At 48.5% G+C, this 19,271-nt stretch overlaps 1 long non-coding RNA gene across 1 annotated transcript; it reads right to left on the bottom strand.

Moving 5' to 3' along the window:
* Positions 1–488: 488 nt before the first annotated feature.
* LOC132075260 (uncharacterized) lies at positions 489–16,972 on the bottom strand. The gene is made up of 4 exons (XR_009418754.1): positions 16,794–16,972; positions 15,746–15,827; positions 747–914; positions 489–617 (listed from the first exon to the last, which is right to left on the bottom strand). It is a non-coding gene; the product is annotated as an uncharacterized LOC132075260 (long non-coding RNA).
* Between the last annotated feature and the right edge of the window lie 2,299 nt (positions 16,973–19,271).

Below are 19,271 nucleotides of genomic sequence, written 5' to 3'. Positions count from 1 at the left end.
GGAGTGGAATGACCCAAAAATAAACCATGTGTGAGTTTTGTTTATCTCTCTGCTTGCTTCAGGGAGCTCAGAATGGGGTAAAAATAATTAATTTGGGGGATTTTGCCTCTTTCTCACACCCCTAGGATTCACAGGGTCAACCCTTTCCTCTCTTTGGATGAAGGCACCAGGTGATGCCAAGCGACTCTGGGGTCAACAGAAATGATCCAGATTGGTCTGGACCAATTTTTACCTGCTTATTTAGAATGAAAATTGCTTTTTTTCCACCCAAGGAGGCAGGTCATCTGTTGCAAGGCCTCAGAAATTCCAATGGGAGCCAAGGAACCCGAATCCCCCTTGCCTGTGAGCTTTTAGTGTCCCCTTGGCTTGCACCTCTGCGTGTGTGTGCAAAGAATGCCAAGTTTGGGTTTATTAAAGGGAGAAAAAAGGGAAGAAATAAAAAAATCCCAAGTGCCCAGAGCCCAAGTGTGACATAAGGAGCCTCGAGGCAACTTTCATCATGTTTTTAATGTGGTTTCCTTCATCTCCCTGGCCTGTTTGCTGCAGTACATTAGATTTGGATGATGTTTTTAACAGATCAACATGAGGATGCTCCCCCCACCACCTCAGGGCTGCACCTGAGAACAACAAAACAAAAAAAAAAAAAAACCAATTTAATCTTTCAATGCACACAGTTCTGAAGCACAGTGTCATTTTTTCCTGGCACTAATTACAAAAAATAAAAGTATCTGGCCTCATTTATTCACCTCTGGAGGGATTGGACGTAGTTTGATTCCCTAAAAGAAGTCCCAAGCCTTCAGAAGCATAAAATCCCAATTTCAGCCTCAGAATTTGCATGTCCATCCCAAAAGGAGAAATGGGAAAATCCCCTTCATGCTGCAACAATGCTGATCATCTCCAGGTCAGGATTTTGCCTAAAAAATAAACACAGCAGAGCAATCATTGCCAGCATTCCCGTGCTCCTGTGCCTGCTGCACGTGCTGTGTGCATCCCTGATCCCTGCATCCCATCCCAGAGTGCATCCCTGATCCCTGTGTGCATCCCTGATCCCTGCATCCCATCCCAGAGTGAATCCCACATCCCTGTGTGCATCCCACATCCCTGCACACATCCCATATCCCTGTGTGCATCCCTGACGCCTGTGTGCATCCCTGATCCCTGCATCCCATCCCAGAGTGCATCCCTGATCCCTGTGTGCATCCCTGTGTGCATCCCACATCCCTACACACATCCCTGATCCCTGCAAACATCCCAGATCCCTGTGTGCATCCCTGATCCCTGTGTGCATCCCTGATCCCTGCACACATCCCAGATCCCTGTGTGCATCCCAGATCCCTGCAGCCCTCCCCAGCCCTCCCTTTATTTTTCCTTTCCCCCCATGAAGGAGAAGTGGCTCCTCTGCCAACCATTCCCACTGAATCCCATTTTCCTGTTGGATGGGAGGCAGAGCACGAGCTGGAGCCTTGCAGACAGACTGGGCTCAACCCTGGGCTGGCTGAAACCCTTCCTGGTGTTCCCAAAGTGTGGAGCAGCAGGTCCTGAACCCCTCCTGGGGAACAGGAATGCCTGGGGGGGGCTCCTCGTCCAGGAAAGCCAGGAAGCTGTAAAGGGGTTTTGGAGCATCACCTAGAGTTTGAAACATCACCTGGATTTTGGAGTTTTGGAGCATCACCTGGATTTTGATGCATTACCTGGGTTTTGGAGCATCACCTGGATTTTGGAGTTTTGGAGCATTACCTGGAGTTTGGAGTTTTAGAGCATCACCTGGATTTTGCAGATGGGAAAAGAGCTCCAGCAAGAGGGGAGGGGAGAATGCAAGGGAAAACAGCCTGAAAGCAGAACCAGGGTCTGCCCAGTGATGATCCAGGGAAGGAAATCACACCTTCGAGGAGCCGAGTGGGGCCCAAGGAAAGATCCTGTGCCATGAAATCCCAGCAGGGATCCCAGAATGTCAAATGGAAGGGAGCTGTGCTGGCCAGGCCCAAGGGATCCTTCAGCTCATCTCCAGAGGCTGCTGGATGGATGATGGATGAATGGATGGATGGATGGATGGATGGATGGATGGATGGATGGATGGACAGACAATGGATGGATGGATGATGGATGAATGGATGAATGGATGAATGGATGGATGGATGGATGGATGGACAGACAATGGATGGATGGATGATGGATGAATGGATGGATGGATGGATGGATGATGGATGAATGGATGGATGATGGATGGATGGATGGATGGATGGATGGATGGATGGATGGATGATGGATGGATGGATGGATGGATGGATGGATGGATGGATGGATGGATGATGGATGGATGGATGGATGGATGGATGGATGGATGGATGGATTCCAAATCCGAGGTTTCATTCCCAACAGACTCTCCATGACCTGCTGGAGCTGGGGTGAAGCAGAGGGAATCTCTTCCCACAGGGAATTCTTTTCCAGGTGGATCTGGCCAAACTGCCAGACATGGGCAGAAATTTTTGCCAGGTCCTCAAAGGTTTTTCAAAGGTTTGAAAATCTTCCAAACTGGACTCTCAGTTTCAAACTGAGAGACCATTTCTTAAATGTGAGTGTGGAAAGCAGGAATTTGGGATACTGAGCTCTGGTCTGGGCAGTTCTGCCCAGTATTGGACTCTTGGGTCTTTGGGAGATCTCCAGGAGAGGTGTTTGTCCTGCTTTGGAGCCTGGCTGTGCTTTGTGGAACTCCATTCTATTTCTTGGCTGAAGCTGTGAACAAAGTGCCTCACCCAGGCAAACATTTCACCCATTTCACTCACCCCAGCTCTCCCTGCAGCTCCAGAGCTTTCCTGCCATCCTTTTTAAGGTGAGGAGAGCCAGGTGAGCTGATGAGCAGAGGTATTTTCATTGTTTTGTGTGTGGGAAAGGACAGGTTGGGTGTCACCCATTTCTCTTTGTCCCAGGGGTGCCTGAGTAAGGAGATTCTACCTCATCTCCCTCCTGGTCACCTCCTGCTTTTCTCCCTCCAGCTGCCACCTTGCCTCACCCATCTGCAGTCACCACGAGAGAAAATTGTGCTGATTGAGCAGGAAATTCACAGCTGTCTTTGGTGAGGAAGAAATCTTTGCTTCTTACCCACAAAACAACAACACAGGGATGACAAAGACCCCAAGGAAAGCTCTGGAACTCCAGAAAGTGTGGAACTCCAGAAAAAGTTCTGGAACTCCAGAAAGTGTGCCAGCAGAAGTTGTTGATCCAAGGGCTGGAGCCCCTCTGCTCTGGAGCCAGGCTGGGAGAGCTGGGGGTGCTCACCTGGAGAGGAGAAGGCTCCAGGGAGAGCTCAGAGCCTAAAGGGGCTCCAGGAGAGCTGGAGAGGGACTGGGGACAAGGGATGGAGGGACAGAACACAGGGAATGGCTCCCAGTGCCGGAGGGCAGGGCTGGATGGGATATTGGGAATTAGGAATTGTTCCCTGGCAGGGTGGGCAGGCCCTGGCATTGCCCAGAGCAGCTGTGGCTGCCCCTGGATCCCTGGCAGTGCCCAAGGCCAGGCTGGATGGGGCTTGGAGCCACCTGAGACAGTGGAAGGTGTCCCTGCCCATGGCAGATGATCTTTAAAGGTCTCTTTGCAACCCAAACCCCTTCATTCCATTCCATTCCAAGAGAGCACCAAGATGAACATGGTTCATCCAGCCCCAGGGATGAACCTGGTGTCAGGCACTGAGAGCCTGCCTGCTGCCCAGACAAAATTGGAATTTCCAGGCAGTTTGTCCCACGCAGAGGCCATCACCTGCAGTAAATAAAGCAGCTTTCCTGAGCAGAGAGCAGATTGTGATGGATGGGGTGTCAGCTGTCGCTGCAGCCACGGCCCAAGTGTTGGAAATGCCATTATGGAAGGGCTCATAAAAGCTCAGCAGGGCTGGGAAACTCTGCCTGCTGCTGCTGCTGTGCCTTCTTTCTGCACACTGGGCCTGCTCTGCTGCAAAACACATAAAGAGGTGCCTTAACAAGAAAACAGGTTTTTGGTACACACAGAAATGTTTCTGCAGCAGGGCTGGATGTGCAGAGTCTGTTTCCTCACAGGAGCTGAAGTGGTGGATAAGGCACAGAGTCTAGGTGCAGAACTGAGGCAGAAATGGCCCTGGAAGTGCTGGGGTGAGCCAGAGGAACCAGTGGAGAGAACAAATCCCTGTGCTCTGCTATCCCTGGGTGTCTTGGTTTGGAAAGCCAGGAGTCTGCTAAGGAAGGCAGGAGCCTCCCCTGAAATGGAGAATGTAAACCCTCCCCACCCCTTCCAATTGCTATAAATTTTAAATTAAGGGGCTCTCAGGCAAAAATATGGGAGCAGGAAATAACAGTTCTTTAATGGGGAAAAGAAAATAAAAGGATGAAATAAACAATGCAGTACACCAGAACAACACTGACAGAGTCAGAACCCAGCCTGACACCCTGTGGGTCAGGCTGTTGGTGGCAGTCCCATTGGAAATGTGGTTGCAGCCCTCCTGCAGTGTCAGGGGTGGTTCTGTTGGAGCAAGGGGATCTGTAGAGAAGGATGTATTCTTCCTCTGGAGATCCAGTGGAAGGAGAGGCAGCTGCTGTTCCTCTGGGAATCCTGTGGAGAAAGCTGGGGAACATTTTTCCCCTTCAAACTGGCTGTCCTCTGTAAACTAGTGTTGAAGATTGCAATGCAAGATGTTTTCCATTCCCATCTATTTGGCAGATTACTTTTGTCAAGAGAGCAGTTTGCTTTATCTCTCTCTCTGAGTGACCACATTCACACCTCCCTGGGAGGGGACATTGCTGATAACAGACTATTGAATGTCACTGCATGGCTGATAAGAACTAGAACATCCCATTGGGAGATGTGAGCCCAGAGGGAGGAGCCAAGCATTGCTACCCAGATATAATCCAGAGGTGTTTGGGACACCAGCACGGCTTTCTCCACGGGATTCCCCAGAGGAACAGCAGCTGCCTCTCCTTCCACTGGATCTTCAGAGGAAGAATACATCCTTCTCTACAGACCCCCTTGCTCCAACAGAACCACCCCTGACACTGCAGGAGGGCTGCAGCCACATTTCCAATGGGACTGCCACCAACAGCCTGACCCACAGGGTGTCAGGCTGGGTTCTGACTCTGTCACTGTTGTTCTGGTGTACTGCATTGTTTATTTTATCCTTTTAATTTTTTCCATTTCCCTCTTAAGGAACTGTTATTTCTGCTCCCATATTTTTGCCTGAGAGCCCCTTAATTTAAAATTTATAGCAATTGGGAGGGGTGGGGAAGGTTTACATTCTCCATTTCATTTACATTCTCCTGCCTTCCTTAGCAGACTCCTCTCTTTCCAAACCAAGACAACCAGCAAGTGCCTTTTTACCTCAGTGGCCTCCCAAAACATGCAGTTCAAATGCCTGACTAAGGCCCTGGTGGCTGGGCTCTGGCCTCTCAGTTCAAATGTGGAGCAGGGTCTATAAAACCTTTTATATCATCTCCAGTAATATTAGAATCATATTCCCTTGACCATCCTCAGGGAAACAGCTCTTGACACACAACTGGGATGAAAGGAGGGGAACACATGGTCTCAGTAAAAAGGGAGTTAACAGAGCATTCCAGGCAATAACATCACACTGCACGGTGTAGCAACAAGCCAAGAAATCAGAATTATTGGGGCTCAGTGGAATCCAGAGGTGTCCCCAGAGCAAGGACCCCAGGCACTCAGTCCATAACAGTCAGGCCCAGCCTCAGTGGTCACCCTGAAGAGCTCTGGCCCAGGGCTGGCATGGAGAGCCCTGTCCTGCCACCACAGGGGGAGTCAGCCACCTCCCCCTTCCCTGCTCCCTTTTCCCTGCTCCCTTTTCCCTGTTACCTTTTCCCTGCTCCCTTTTCCCTGCTCCCTTTTCCCTGCTCCCCCCTTCTGTCGCAGACATCTTTTATGAAAAATCATTTCCTTAGGATTTTTCCTCCTGAGAAGCTGAGAAGCTTCAGGAACAAAATGTAAACATTGATTATCTGCTGCTATGGAATGCAATAAGTAGATCTTTGATTAACCCATATTAGATATTTGTAATTAATGGCCAATCACAGTCAGTTGGCTCGGACAGAAAGCCCAGCCACAAACCTTTGTTATCATTCTTTCTTTTTCTATTCTTAGCTAGCCTTGTGATGAAATCCTTTCTTCTATTCTTTTAGTATAGTTTTAATGTAATATATATCATAAAATAATAAATCTGCCTTCTGAAACATGGAGTCAGATCCTCATCTCTTCCCTCATCGTATGACCCCTGTGAACACCGTCATAGCTTCCCCACGAGCCACAATTCCTGGAAGGGATGATCCCCCTGTGCTGGCCCCTTCTCCAGGAGGAGAAATGGGGGGCTTTGTGCCTCACCCCTGCTCTCTAGGGCCAGCAGTGCCTCGAAACCCCCTCTCTTTATCCATGATGGGTACCAGAACTTCCTGCTCCCCTCTCACCTGACCACACCCATCCTGCCTCCAATTTCCCCCTTTTTAAGCCTTGGTGGTGTTTTTATCCCCCTTGGCACACACCAGAGGGGTTAGGTGGTGGGTGCCTGGGGGCAGGCAGGAATGTGGGGTTGGGATTTGCAGGGCACAGCAAACCCCACTTGGCAAGCCCTGCATCACTCCCCCTCCCGACGTGGAGCCATGAAAAACAACTTCCTGTCAATAAACAGGAACAAAAGCTTGGAAAGCTCTTCAAAGTGGTGAGTTATGTCGAAAATATGTTTCGGGGCACTCGGAGTGTTCCTGCGAACTGGAGGGAAGTGATTGTTCCTGACGCTCCGGCCTTGGAGGGGGAGTTTATAAATACCCAGGGCTGCGTGAGTTCCCTTTTCCATGGGGAAAAAAAACAAAACCCACACATGGAGGGAGAGGAAGAGGAGGGGAGGAAGGCCTAAGACATTGAAAAACAGATCCAAAATCTGGGGAATGGGGTGAATTTTAAAAAGCAGGTGTGAGGTGGGTTTTGGTTTGGGGAAAGGGTCCTTCTCCCCACACTTGGCCTTGGTGGTGCTGAAGCAGGGGAGGGAGGGAAGGAAGGACTCCAGGAAGGAAGGACTCCAGAAAGGAAGGAAGGGCTCCAGAAAGGAAGAAAGAACTCCAGGAAGGAAGGAAGGAAGGACTCCAGAAAGGAAGGGCTCCAGGAAGGAAGGAAGGGCTCCAGAAAGGAAGGAAGGACTTCAGGAAGGAAGGAAGGAAGGACTCCAGGAAGAAAGGAAGGAAGGACTCCAGAAAGGAAGGGCTCCAGGAAGGAAGGAAGGGCTCCAGAAAGGAAGGAAGGACTTCAGGAAGGAAGGAAGGAAGGACTCCAGGAAGGAAGGAAGGAAGGACTCCAGGAAGGAAGGAAGGACTCCAGGAAGGAAGGACTCCAGGAAGGAAGGATATGGTTCCCATTGGTTTCCCCAAGTGAAAACACATGCTGGAACCTCAGCCAGCTGTGCTTCTTATTATTTTAATGAGAAATTCCGTAATTAGTGGCAAAAAATAAAAAGAAGCCACACTGCAAGTGAAGGAAAACCCCTCTCTGCCCTCTCCAGCGTGTGATGGATGCATCAAAGGGATGTGGTGATATTTTTTGGTGTATTTTACAAACAGATATTTCTTGACAGGCTGGGATGTTCCCTAATCTGTTTGCTTGAGGGAACTAAAGAGAAACATTGAAACAACTAAACAGAAAAACAAAAAAGCAACCAAATAAAAGTGGCAGGTTTTTTTACTTAAGGAGTCCTTGTCTCCCCACCTGTGATTCATTTGTCAGCAGTTAAACATCATTACAACATTAACAGCCAATCTCAGGGCAGAAGAGCTGGGCTTTGTACAGCCATAAAGCACAGGACATCAAACTGCACTTTATGGAGCCGGGGCTGCTCAGGAGTGACCCCTTCTAAACTTTTACAGTTCTCTGCATTCTTCCGATTATGGCAAAGATTTATTTGGACTTTGATATATATAAGTATTAAAAGAAGAAAAAAAAAAAAAAAGGAAAGAAGGAAAGGAAGGAAGGAGTGTTTTATTAAAAACATTTCATCCAGGTTCTTTAGGAGAAGAAACAGAGAAGAACCTTTTTGCTGTTGCAAGAGGTTTTCAGCTGGTGGGTTTGATTCAGCTCCCCGAGTGGTCACGGCTGGATTTGCTTGGGTTCCTGCTCAGAAACAAACACGTGGGCTTGCACTGCACCCCGAGCCTGCCTGACATCCCATTGCACAATCCCTGGCAAGCTGCAGCACCAGGAAAGGCCTGGCCAGGGCTTGTTTCCCTTTCTCCAGGAGAGGAAAGATAACTCGGTGGGTGAGTGCTGACTGACTCCCTCTCTCACCTCCTCCTCCTCCCTGTCTGTCCCTGCAGCACCCCTTAGTGAAGGAGTTTAGCAATTCTCCTATAAAACAGACCCTGGAAATCTGATTCAACCTCTCAGCTCTCTGCAGAGAACACGGGGCTGATCACTGCCCTGCAGGGATGGGAGAAGCATTCAAGGGGTGCTGGAGGCTGAAGTGGGCAGGCAGGAAACAGGAACGTTCCTCAGGTTTTCTTCCTCTTTTCCAGGATCCCCCTTGTGCTGCTGGCTTGGCTCAGAGGGCTGCACTTCAGCACTCAGCCTGTGGACCTGTGGAGCAGGGAAAATCCCAGGGCTGTGGGAGCCCTGCTGCACCTCTATGGAATATCACCTGCTAGGCAGCACCATTCCATAAAAATGAGGCTTTTCCTGGCTGTAGATAATCAGATTTTATGCACTCACTCACAGAAATGCACCTGTGATGGATGTCTGCACGTTCAAGTGTTATCACAGAAATGCAGGGATGGAATGGAATGGGATGGAATGGGATGGGATGGGATGGGATGGATGTTGGGAAGGATGAAAGTTTGACAAGCAAGTCTCACAGATATGTATGCTTAGCAGAAAGATTTTTGAATGTAGAATATGATGAAGGAATAGAAATGAAAGCAAGTTTTGATACAGAAGAAAAGAATTGCTGAGCCAGTCTTACTGGGTAACCAAGGAGCCAAAGGGTGTGTTAGTTAGAAGGGGTTTTTATGGCTTAGAGCAAAGGATAAACCCACCCCAAACAAGAAGATGTTTTTACCAAGCAGAAAGATAACCCATGCAAACAAGTCAGCAAATGTTGCAAGTAGAAAAAGGTCTCAGAATTTTCCACCGCAAGAAAACTGAAAAACAACTTCTAGCTTAAACTGTAACGCACTGACTTTTAGTGATTGGAGAACAGTAACAGGAATATGGTGATTACAGTAGTTATGATAGGCTATAGGTAAAATTTAAGGTATAGATTGGTTCTACTGCATGAAGATGCTCAGCAAAGAAAAGTATATAATGGATTGTAACCAAAAGAAAAGTATAAAATGCATTGTAACCAAAACCAAAGGGTCTCCAGGCCTGCCTGCAGCAGGAGCTGACAGCTGTAGGCACAGCTCTGTCACCCACAACCCTGGATTGCTGTGACATCTTGGATGGAATAAACTGCATTTTGGAGAGCTCCTGGAGTCCCACATCCCTCATTCAGGCTCCTACAGATGGGATGGGATGGGATGGGATGGGATGGGATGGGATGGGATGGGATGGGATGGGATGGGATGGGATGGGATGGGATGGCTCAGCAGCTGCTCCAGTCTTGGTTTAGGTATGGCAGGATCTCAGCCTCCTGATGCCCAAGGATGTCCATCCATCACGTTGTTCCCTGTGCTGTGTTTTTGGAAAACACCCTCTGAGCAGGGAGCTTGATTTAGGGGCAGATACAAGAGCCATAAATCCCAGGAAGCCCCCAGGTCAGGGCAATGGGTTTTTTGGAGGTTGCACACAGTGGAGAAGTGCTGATGAGACAGATTTTTCCAAGGAAACTTGCCACTTCACAGAGTTGCTGTTTCCCATGGAGAAGAAATGTGCTGAAAACTCTCCGTGTTCTCCTTTTACATCTATTTTTCTTCTCCCTATTTTATTTTGATGGGTTGAGGGGAGACAAACCTGAAATGAAACACTTCATTTTGGTCAGTTTAAGCTGATAGGGGGAATATTTAATTCTTTTGATTGGATGGGTTTCAAATAAATTCAGAATATGCTTCAGCTTTGCTCAGGCAAAGTGCAGCCCCATCTCTTCTCCTTTATTTGGGGATCTGCTCTTGGGAGCACCTCCATGCCCTGGAGGCAAAGAGCAACTTTTGTGCTGGGAATGGTGCTGATCCAAAGGCATGGCTGCACATTCCAAAAGAGCAGGGAGGTTGGGAGCAGCCCTGATAATCCACAATTCCTCTCCAGAGCTGCGTGAAGGCGAAGGAGAAAGAGAGAAGCTCTCTGGAGATCCTTGTCCTAAGCCCCTCCCTGCTTCAGAAAAGCAAACAGAGTGATTGATTTAACACAAAGACCTGAAAATAAGTATTTTGCAATAGTTTCGGCTCCTGTTCAAGTTTCCAGCATTTCAAATCATCTTTATGTCACATCAGTTCAAACACATCTATAGAAAATACTGGGTTTCTTTACTTGACAATTGCTCTGGAGCCTCATTTGGAATTTCAAGTTGTCCCAGCCTTCCTTCCCTCCAACTGGAATCTGAGATAGGAAGACAAAGAAGAGCTGGAATGAGCCATCAGTTGCTGATGTTTTCGTGCTGAAGAGCTCAGTGATCACTGCTGGTTTTTTTTTCTTTTCCCCTGTTTGTTGGCCAGCTCCCTCCAAATTTCTCTGGTTGCTTCCTCCAGAATGGTTCTGTTTTCCTCAGTAAAATTTAAAGCACAGATCAAACAGAGCAGGTTGACTTGTTTTTCTGTTCACATTTCTTAGGGGAAAAAAACCCTAAACTGGCGTGTTTTGAAATGGTATTACCTTGTCCTAAAAGTGCTGAAATCCAATCTACTATCAAAAGAAGCATTCTCCTGGGGTTTGGGAGGTTTGTGGTTTTTTTTGCAGTCCAAATGCTACAAATGATGCTGGCTCAAGCAAAATAAAATAACAAAATAGGGAGTCATGAGGTTTTACTGGGACAAATTGGGGAACGTGGCCCTGCTTTGTCCAGGATCCCTGGCCACTTCTTCAGGTCCAGTGCAATTGCAGAGTGGAAAATATGATTTTCCTGCAGGAGGATCCCTGATATCCTTTCTGTGTGCATTGACAGAGCTTCTGTGCTGGCATGGGTGTCAGAGAGGGAACTGGAGCTGTGAATTTCCCCTGGATGTTTTATTCTGTGATTTTTCCAGGAGAAACGCAGGAATTGCTGTCCCACAGCAGGAAGGAGATGTCCTGTCCACGCTCATGGACTCTGCAGTGAACCCCCCCAAAGACACAGCAAACCTGGTTTGAGCGTTTTCTCTTGTCTGAACCTTGGCAAACGCTCCTGCAGACCTGCTCCAAGTGCAGAGTAACTTCTGGGAGGGGAGATTTATTGCTCTGGAGCCAAACCAGGCAGCATTTCATGGTTCTGGAGCCCCACACTCCGGGCTGGGCGAGCTGATGGTGCTGATGTTCACCCCACGGGATGGAAGGGACCTCCAGATGCCCTCTGCTCTGCCCTCCCCACTCCAGCTCTCAGGGGTGGCTTCTCCAGAGGTTTCTCCTCAGGTTGGAGTCCCCCTCCTTCCTTCTGGGAGTCCTTGAGGGGCCTTTCCTCTCTGCCTGTAATGTTCCTAGCAGCCATGCAGCAAAGCAGTCCCAAAATCCAGAGGTTTTTGTGAGTTTGCTGCGAGCTGGACGGGAGCCCCGATGGCTCCGATGCACTGAAAGGAGCAGGGGAAACCAGGAATAACAGGATCTGTTGCCATAACACAGGGTGATCCAACTGCTTCTTCAGAGCTAAAAATAGCTTCTCCCTGTTAACCTCTCTGCGGGAAGGAAGGACTCCAGGAAGGACTCCAGGAAGGACTTCAGGAAGGAAGGACTCCAGGAAAGAAGCACTCCAGGACTCCAGGAAGGAAGGACTCCAGGAAGGAAGGAAGGACTCCAGGAAGGAAGGAAGGAAGGCCTCCAGGAAAGAAGGACTCCAGGAACGACTTCAGGAAGGAAGGAATCCAGGAAGGAAGGACTCCAGGACTTCAGGAAGGAAGGACTCCATGAAGGAAGGGAGGAAGGCCTCCAGAAAAGAAGGACTCCAGGAATGACTTCAGGAAGGAAGGACTCCAGGAAGGAAGGACTCCAGGACTTCAGGAAGGAAGGAAGGACTCCAGGAAGGAAGGACTCCAGGACTCCAGGAAGGACTCCAGGACTCCAGGAAGGAAGGACTCCAGGAAGGACTCCAGGAAGGAAGGACTCCAGGAAGGAAGGAAGGAAGGACTCCAGGAAGGAAGGACTCCAGGAAGGACTCCAGGAAGGACTCCAGGAAGGAAGGAAGGAAGGAAGGAAGGAAGGAAGGAAGGAAGGAAGGAAGGAAGGAAGGAAGGAAGGCAGGCAAGATTTGGCAAGACTCAGCCCTTCCCTTGGCTTTGCCCCACACTCCTCACATGGCACTGGACTGATCCTTTCTGTTCCTTCTGGGTTCTTCCTCCCTTTAACATCCCAGGGAAGAGACTATTCCCAAAATGTTCCTCCAAAGGGTGGAGTTACTCCAGCCTTGCTGGTCTTGGAAGCAGAAGTCCAAGAAAATACTTTTGAAGACCCCTGACCCCACAGCCTGTCTGGCCTCATGCCCTGTGCAACAGTCACCACCAGCCATTTTCCATAGCTGGGAAACAGTTGGGATTTCCCTCCTGGAATTTCCCAGCAAAACCAAGGACTGACCCCAAGCTGTCGTGCCGTGTCCCTGCTCTGGAATTTGGTTGTTTTCCCTTTTTTTTGCCCTCTGGCAAAACACACCAAGTTGTCGAGGAAGGGAAGGCCTCAATGGATGAAATTCCCAGTTCCCAAATCCCCAATTTTGGAACAGGGCTGCTTTGTTCTGAGCGTCTCCAGGGGTGTTCTGGCTGAGGGTTTGCCATTCCAGAGATCCTATAAGAAATCCCAGGAATTGGCTGCCAAGGCCTGGATGGCTTCCACATCTCCCCTGGGCAGCAGGATGCTAATTGCCCTCTCCTGATGATGTCTGCAGGCTGTGGAGCTCATGAGGGGCTGCTCTGGAAGAAGCCACAGCTCCTTCCCTCTGCTTTAACATGGAACTCAGGAGATTTGTGTGTTTTAAACAACCTAAAACCAGAGCACACGGAGCAGGGCTGGGGTCTCTGCCCACTTCTTTTGGATATATCTGCCAAAGATCTCATCAGTTCCTGTTCCTGAAGTTCATACCACTACACAGCCAACCCAAAGCCATGGAAAGTGCAGTTTATTTGGAGAATGAAAAAGGCCTCTGGATCTGCAGCTGCTATAAACTCACAGGAGACTTTTTTTTAACAATAAGTGGGAAAGTCTCATTAATTTTGCCTGCCAGTTTCTGAGCTTTTGGGGTATTCCAGCATCTGCCTCTGTGAAGATTAGAAACCCTGTTTCTGTGAAGGCTGGGATCCTTTCCCAGCAATAAAAGACAGAGGTTATTTTTAGTGGAGGGTTGAACTTAGCAGGGTCACGAGAAAATGGGAGATAGACGGGAAATATTGGTTAAACAGTCATCGTGGGAAACCCCTGGGAGATGAACCTGCACTCATTCCCTAGGTCTGCCTATCCCTGCTCTCCCTAGATTCCAGAGCCATGGATTCGGTGTCTGTGTGGAGCTGGGGGGGGATTACCTTGTCCTTGTACATGCCCACTGTGAGAAGGGATCATCAGAAAGGTCAAGGAATCACCAACATCTGCTGCTCTGTCCCCTTCCTCTCCTTGTAAAGGACTCCCGGATTTCTCCAATCTGCTTCCAAGAGGAAGCTGGTGGGTGCTAAAAAGTTCTATGGAAAAGAAGAGCACTCCAAGCACTCTGGTGTTGCTGTTTCTGCTCATCCTCCATGTTTTCAGCATTTTAAACAGGAGCAGTCCTATTACAAAGCTGAACATTCCGCTTTTTCTTTGGGAAGAAAACTTCAATTTCACTGTTTTGCATCAAAATCTGTATGGAATTCTCTCTCTGTCGAGTTGAGGGGCAATGACAAATTGCAAATGGCAGGGCTGGAGATCAAGCAGGGGAACTCCTGTTTCCCTTTGCTTGAGCAGGACCTTGAGACCAGCTCCTGGAGCATTGTCCCCATCAGACCCTGGTGCTGATTGTCACACCCTGAAGGGCCAGGAGGCCACCTGAGAGGCACAGTGTGGCCACAGTTGCTAGGATTGGGAGATCCACATCCCTCTTCCAGTGGCACCAGGCTGGCACAGGAGGAGCCACTTAGGCAGGCACTGGTCACAGCACATCCACAGCTCCCCAGGGTTTGGCTCCGAGGTGGGAGCTGGCTAAAATCCACGAGCTCTGCCAGGAAACAGCTGCCTTTGTTCATTCTCTCTCTGTTTACTGAGCTCCTTTCCCAGGCATCTCCTCTTGACAGCTGTAACAATGGGAATCTGCCTCTGGATCACTGAGGGTGTCCCAGCATGGGCGGGAATTGGGGTGGTTTGAGTTTCCTTTGGTGAAAATGGAGGCGGTGCTGTTTGATAGCATTGACCTGCAGTGTGCTCAGGTGTGAATCTCCTGCTTTGGAGGCACAGGGAATACCTCCACTGGAGCTGGAGCTGGATATTCCAGGCAGGCACTGCTGGGCTGGAATATAACCCCAGGGAAGCAGATCGATGTTGTGGTGTCTTAACTTCTTCTTGCCAGGGCTGGGATTAAATGTGTGAGATGGAATTTCTTGTTGGGACTCAGATGTTTATTAGTTCTTATCTCTGTCACAAACCCTTATCTCTGTCTCACAAACCCTCAGTTCTGCAGCACTTCAACAAACTAAAAACGGAGCCCCATCTCTCTCTCTATAAGGCCTTTAAAGGATAAACTGTCCAGTTAAGAAATGACACCTAAATTATTTTCACTTTTAACCAAATAACCAACCACCCATGGCTGCAATGGGGACTTTTTTATCCAATTACACAAAACCACCCAAAGCCATGGAGAAGAAGTAGGAGAAGAAGGTGAAGAAGTAGGAGAAGAAGGTGAAGAAGAAGGAGAAGGGGAAGAAGGAGAAGAAGAAGGTGGCGAAGAAGAAGGAGAAGATGAAGAAGGAGAAGAAGAAAATGAAGAAGGAGAAGAAGAAAACGAAGAAGAAGGACCAGCCACTGCCCTAGAACCTCCATCTTGCTTTATATATATTGTTATATTCTAAACCCTGAAACTCTAAATTTTCAACCTTGTGATGTTACACACTTCTATTCAAACTCCACACCCATAATTTTAGTTCTAACATTCAATTTTGGAAGCCTTCTCCACAGCCTCAGGTCAAATGTAGTGCTCTCTTGGGGGTCAGAGCCTGCCAGCACAGAAAGTCTGAAATTCTCAGCATCCAGGGTTCCAGCAGGATGTCTAATTTGGGTGCTCATGAACCACCCATCACTGCCCTAGTGGTTTGAGTCTGTGTTGGCTGTGGCTTCTCTCTCTGGAGCTCCTTGGTCTGGAACCAGCCCCGCGTTCCTCCAGGCCTGGCTGACCCCTCTGCCCCTGCTGGGAACCCCACAGGGCTCCTGCAAGGCCAGGAAATCTCTGCCACCACAACACAGACAAACCACATCCATGTCTGTCCGCGGCTCTTTCCACAACTCCAGGATTCCACTTGCAAAATAAAAAAAAAATGAAATAGCCAACCCAATTTGGGTTGTTTAGTAACACCAGAAAATGAGTGGGAGCGAGTCCTCCAGGACCAGACATGGACATTGGGAATGCTCCGTGGTAGGAGCAATTACCGCATTGCAACAGGCTTTTCCCACTCACCTTCAAAGCCAATTGGGCTCCAGTTGTATCCAATGCTGTGGCATGGAATAATGTCTGCTTGGGAAAGCCGGGCGATAGTTGGCTGAAGAAAAGAAAAATATCTTTCAGATATTTTATAATCCAAAAAGCATGGTCTCCAATGAGCTTTTTCCAAGCACATTAGTGCTACAGCCATTAATAATCATAGGGCTCAAAGAAGGAAAAAAAAATCAGCTGGAAGAGAGTTGAAAGGGAAACCTATTAAAATAAAAAAAGCAATTTCCCAAAAATATATACAGCTTCATTTCCAATTTTTTTTTTCTGGGTTTTTTTTTGGGTTTTCTTTCTTTTCTCTTTTTTTTTTTCCTGAGTTATTTTTTGCTATAACTAAAACTTTCAGTGACCTAATAGTCCTTTAAAAAGACAGCTGCAGGGAATAAAATGGGGCTGATTTGTTCCTCTTGCATTGTTCCTAACAGCGGGATCCATTCCTCCTTGTCCTGATTGAATGCTTCCCAGAGTGTCTAGACATGCCACCACCACTGCTGAGGAGCCAGGAGATACCAGGGATACTCATCCCAGGAGCTGGGAAGGCCCCTTATCTGTCCTCCTCCCCATGGAGAGTCTCTCCAAACCCAAGACTTGGGCAAAACCCCAGATTATGCGATTCCTAAAAATATCTCCTGCGCTGTTCATTTTTAGGTTGTGCCGGGGTCACATTTTCCATGTTTTCAGCAGTGAGATTCCTGCAGGAGAATACAACTTCCCAAGCAGCGATTTAGAGGGCAGCACCCAGCTCCCCGTGCCTGGTGACCACAGAGCAGAAGGTCACAGGATGAGCTGTCCCATCCCTCACGTTCCTGCAGTGTGGGACAGCTTTCCCTGCCTTCCAGGAGGCTCCAGGTGCACCTACCTGGCCCGACGCTCCAATGTTCCCAATATTTAAATATTAAAATAAAATATAAATAATAAAATAAAAAAATTATATAAATAAAATATGAATGTAAAATATTTAAATATTAAAATATAAAATGTAAATATTTAAATAATTACATATTTAAATAAATACCCTTTGTGAGATGTTTCACCCTGGCTTCCGCCGCTTTGTCCGATTCTCACTTCCCAGCCGCTCCTTGGCGTGGCAATTCCTTGGCCCTGGAACATCTCCAGCTGGGATGAAGTGCTGGTCCAGTCCTCTCTTTCCTGCCAAAGGTTGTTAGCACATCCACCCCACAGCTCATAGCTCATCTCCAGTCACACCCTTGGATCCCAGAAATCCCGTGTTCCAAGGACAGGAAGGCTCTTGCCGGCAATCCTGGGAGCGCTTGAGGCAGTAGGAGCGCTTCCCAAATAAAAAATAACAGGGATAATAATAGCCTTTATCCCTGCATCCCCCCTTCTGAAGCACCAGGACTTGGCCAGAGCCTGTCATCTGTCAATTACAATCTATTTCTGTCCTGTGCAGAGGGATCTGGCCGGGATTCCTGGGATTGGGCTGCTGGCGTGACTCATTCCCAGCTGATTGCTCCGTGGCTTCAGCCAGGTGCTCCTGGGACTTGGTGTCCTCATCTGGTGTCCATAAGGAATCCATGCTTCAGGGGCAGGAGGGAGAAAGGGAATGCTGGTGAGGAGCACATCCCTCAGAGCTCTCTGCCCAGAAATCATCCTTGTGAAGGCTCAGAGGTGTTCCAGAGGTAAGGACAGGAAAGACAGGGATGAAAATCTTTAATGTGGGTTTCTGCTGCAGTGAGGGAAAGATGGAGTTGCAAAAACCTCAGGAATCCACCTCTAGGATCTGCAAAATTCTTTGAGGGATTTCTTGTGGAGCCGTTCTCAAGGATCCTCCAGATTCCTTGAGGGATTTTTTTTGTGGATCCAGTCTCAAGGATGCACAAGATTCCTTGAGGGATCTCTTGTGGATCCAGTCTCAAGGATCCTCCAGACTCCTGGATAATCCTTCCAGCTGTTGTTATCCCGTAGGTGGTAGGGGCAGAGGGGTGCCACCATTGCACAGGAGATGGAAAATGGGGAAATCTTCTCCAGCACCCCAGTACCCCTTCAAACCCAGCTCCTTTCTTTTTTTTTTTCCCTTACAAAATAGATGCTGCAGGTGAAAAACACCAGCTGAGCAAAGAGGGGAGGGGGATGGAGGGGAGGAATGATCCCAAAATAAAAAAAAATAAAAATTGTGCTGGTGTTGGTGAGCAAAAGGCAAAGCTGAAGGTGAGCGGAGCTCCGGGCAGGCAGGGGAATGAAATGTGGTCCTAATTACTGGCTAACTATCCCACATTTCACAAGTCATTTTAATGGCCCAAACCGATTCCTTTCAAGCCGGGAGCCAGCGCTGGAGCGATAGGGATAGAGTTCTCTCGCAGGGGGACATGTGGTGCCAGAAGCCTGCTCTGAGCGGAATATCGTTATCTGGAATGACATTAATGCATCCTGCTATTCCCTCGCGCTGGATCGTGTGCCGGGCAGGGACCGTGGTGCTGTTAACATGTCAGCATTCAGGCAGCATCCCGGCACAGCAGCTGCTGCTGAGGGGTCAGGCAGGCAGACCTGGGGGTAATCCCCATTGCCCTGGGCAAATCCAGACCCTTCCCAGGAGCTGGATGCTCCATTGGTGCTCCATCCTCCTGTGCTGAGCTTCCAGGTGATCTGGAGAAGGGATGCTGGCACTGGATGCTGGTTTGGTCCAGGTTTTTTTCATCTGTACCCAGCAAAATAATGACAGCTCTCACAGGAGATCACTGCTGCTTTTCCCTGGCTTCTGGACACCTCACAGTAATTGGAAACAAGCTCAGTAAGAGGTGGCTGCTGAAACTCACCACATGCCTTTAAAAAACGGAATATTTTTCCTTCCCCTTGGGTTTTATTGGGCTTCAAGTGGGGAGCTGTTAAATTGTGTGGATATTCTCCAGCTCCACCTGCCCAGTGAGTGTCTCTGCTCTGATCTTGTGGCTTGGCTGCTGAGGAAATAAACCGGAAAAGGGAAAGGAAACGTCAGATTTGGGTTTTCCTAATTGTGGGGAAAAAAATAAAAACACCAAAAACTCAAACAAATCCCTTGTTTGTTATGCAGAACACATCGCATTTAAAGTTTCACATTGAATTTCCAGGCCTGAAAGGAGGAGAAGCCTGAAAGTTGGAGAAGCACCAACTCTTTTTCCAGCATGGAACCGTTTGGGTTGGAAGCGACCTTTAAAGTTCATGAAGCCACAAGCAAGGGCACCTTCAATTGGATTATTTTAATGCCTTGTTTCCCTTGCCCATAAGTGGGATATACTAGCTTGTTTTCTGTCCCAACCTGCTTGAGCACAGCAGGTTTAGAGCAGGGCCCATGCTGGGCCGTGCCTGGGCTCGTTTCCACTGCTTACTGTGGTGATTATCTGAGATAAATCTGGGATATGCTGGGATCCAGCTGACAGGGAACTCACCTGGGCCCTTGTCTCGGTTTGGAAAGACAGGAGTTTATTAAGGAAGGCAGGAGCCTCCCCTGAAATGGAGAATGTAAACCCTCCCCATCCCTCCCAAGTGCTATAAATTT

Source organism: Ammospiza nelsoni, chromosome 7 (genome assembly GCF_027579445.1).
Source record: "Ammospiza nelsoni isolate bAmmNel1 chromosome 7, bAmmNel1.pri, whole genome shotgun sequence".
NCBI classification, from domain to species: Eukaryota; Metazoa; Chordata; class Aves; order Passeriformes; family Passerellidae; genus Ammospiza; species Ammospiza nelsoni.
Note: the sequence above shows the minus strand (reverse complement) of the source record. Positions and strands in the feature narration are given on the sequence as shown.